Source organism: Myotis daubentonii, chromosome 17 (assembly GCF_963259705.1).
Source record: "Myotis daubentonii chromosome 17, mMyoDau2.1, whole genome shotgun sequence".
Taxonomy (NCBI): Eukaryota; Metazoa; Chordata; class Mammalia; order Chiroptera; family Vespertilionidae; genus Myotis; species Myotis daubentonii.
This window is the reverse complement of record NC_081856.1, coordinates 33,295,624-33,298,270: the sequence shown is the minus strand read 5'-3', so window position 1 is coordinate 33,298,270 and position 2,647 is coordinate 33,295,624. Positions and strand designations below refer to the sequence as shown.

Sequence of the window (2,647 nt, the reverse complement as noted above, 5' to 3'; positions counted from 1 at the left end):
AACAACACTATTGAAAACAGCCAGGTACAGAAAAGAACAAACAGCCATGTGGAGATTTTACACACAGGCATACCACACACACACACACACACACACACACACACTCTCACACACACACACACACACACACCATATTATTTGTATATATTCAAGTGGGTGCATGCATGCATGCATGCACTGGAAGCTACATAATGTTATAACTGCTAGGAAACATCTGTTAGGTGACAATGGCCTAAAGTCATAGAGCGGTTCTCTTGCTCTGGAATCAGAACACTGCTGACTATGAGACAAAGCAACGACAAACACGGATGTGATTTGCTTTTGCTGTCAGCCAAATCACAAGCCTTATAACTAATTTATGTTGCAGATATAGCTGACTACATGCTGCTCCTTCAATTAGTCCTGGGTTTAGGAAAAAACAATACTGACAACAAAAGACCCAAAACCAAGACTCAAATTCTTGAGATTTCTAAAGAAGCCTGAGCATATCTCTATATAAATGATGCATCCACTGCAGAGCTATCATAAAAACCCTGTGAAAGAAGGAGTGGCAATTATCCTATACCCAATACATACCAGCAAGGTACTTGTTATTGTTCAGGAATTCAAAAGATATTATGAAATAAATTAATTGATTAATTAACCAAAACAATGCATTTCTAAAGGACTTGCAATATTCCTAAACCACATTCTATGGCAGCTACACTCTTGATCCTTTATTTGTCACAAGTAAAAGATACATTAAAACAAAGGGTCTGTAGCACTAAAAAATCTGTAGTCAGTATTGCTTTTTGTTTTTGTTCTTTACTTGGATTGCATCAGGCACACTGCCTGAGAAGATATAATATTAGGTTTCAAGTATGGTAAAAAGTAAAATCATCAAATATGGAGCAAGATATCTTAACAGACTATAGTAATCTGACTACATACAGATATAAAACTTAGAAAGCACAGAAAAATAATGAACCGCAGAAAATTTAGACATTAGAACAGTGGTCTTTAGCGAGTTTTAATTGTTGTTTATTTGTTTGTCGCATGCTTGGTTTTAAATCACAGACATTAGGGAGGCAGCTGATCGATGTTTCTCACATTGATGTTTCTCTTCCTCCTCTCTCTCTAAAATCAATAAAAACATATTCTCAAGTGAGGAAGAAAAAAAAATCAGACTTTACCCAGGTAAATTCTTATTCAGTGGCCTCTGGTGGAATTCCAGAATTAAATAAATAAATAAATAAATAAATAAATAAATAAATAAATACAGAATTAAGACAAAAGATCTGAAGCTTTTCAAAAAGGTGGCGCCAAAAGCAAAGAAGGAAGTCCGTGCCCCTCCCAAAGCTGAAGCCAAAGCAAAGGCTTTGAAGACCAAAAAAAAAGGAAGAAGAAAGAAAAAAGAAAGAAAGGAAGAAAGAAAGAAAGAAAGAAAGAAAGAAAGAAAGAAAGAAAGAAAGAAAGAAAGAAAGAAAGAAAGAAAGAAAGAAAGAAAGAGAGAAAGAAAAAGGAAAGTGCTGAAAGCTATCCACAGCTACACACAAAGAAGATCCACAAGTCACCCATCTTCCTACAGCTGAAGACACTGCCTCTTGAAGGCAGCCTAAATACCCTTGGAAGAGTGCCCCCAGGAGAAACAAGCTTGGCCACCATGCCAACATCAAGCTCCCCTTGCTACAGATCAGCCGTGACAAAGAGGACAACCATACTCATTGTCAAGGCCAACAAGCACCAACTCAAACAGGCTGTGAGGAAGCTCTGTGATATGAATGGGGTCAAGGTCAACACCTTGATCAGGCCCAAAGGAGAGGAGGCATATGTTCAACTGGCTCTCAACTATGGTGCTTTGGATGTTGCCAACAAATGGGGGTCCTCTATGTGGAGTCCAGCTGGCTAATTCTAAATATAAAAATGTGTCACTGTAAAAGGAATATTTGCATCCCTAAAATGTTATCAATTTTTGTCAAATGCAGTGTCACCTCCAGCATGCCACTACAGAATGAACAGTTATTACTTAATCATGGGCCCTTGACCAGAATCGAACCTGGGACCCTTCACTCCACAGAACGATGCTCTATCCACTGAGCAAAAATGGGTAGGGCTCACCTGGTTTTAGAAGCTCATAATACAACACACCTTCCTGATCCCACCGAACGCAGAGCATTGTCTTATTTCAGAAGCGATTTGGCCCTGTAGTCGATGTTGATGGTTAACCTGGATCACCCATGCCTTGTGCATTTAGGATTCTCAAAATAAATCCACTTTTCATCACAACTTACAATTCCATGCAAAAAGGACTTTCTTTGTGCCGTTGAAGTAACATTTTACTGATGATTTTTCGGTTTTCCATTTGTCTCTCGTTCAGTGGGTGTGGCACCCATTTTCCTTCCTTTAAAATCTTTCCCATTGCTTATAAATGATCAGAAATTGTTTGCTGAGCAATGTTTATTCTTCCTGCAAGTTGTTTTTGAGTTTGACACGCATCTTCATCCAATAATGCTTGTAATTGTTGGTCTTCAAATTTTTTTGGTTGACCTGGACGTTCTTTGTCTTTCATATCGAAATCATCACTTTTAAAGCGTTTATACCAGCGTTCACAAGTACCTTGAGATGGAGCATGTTCACCATAAGCTTCCCAAAGTATACGATAACTTTT

General features: G+C 38.2%; 1 pseudogene; it reads left to right on the top strand.

Annotated features, from left to right (window-relative positions):
* The first annotated feature begins 502 nt into the window (after window positions 1–502).
* LOC132220133 (large ribosomal subunit protein uL23-like) lies at window positions 503–1,888 on the top strand (annotated as a pseudogene).
* The last annotated feature ends 759 nt before the right edge of the window (window positions 1,889–2,647 follow it).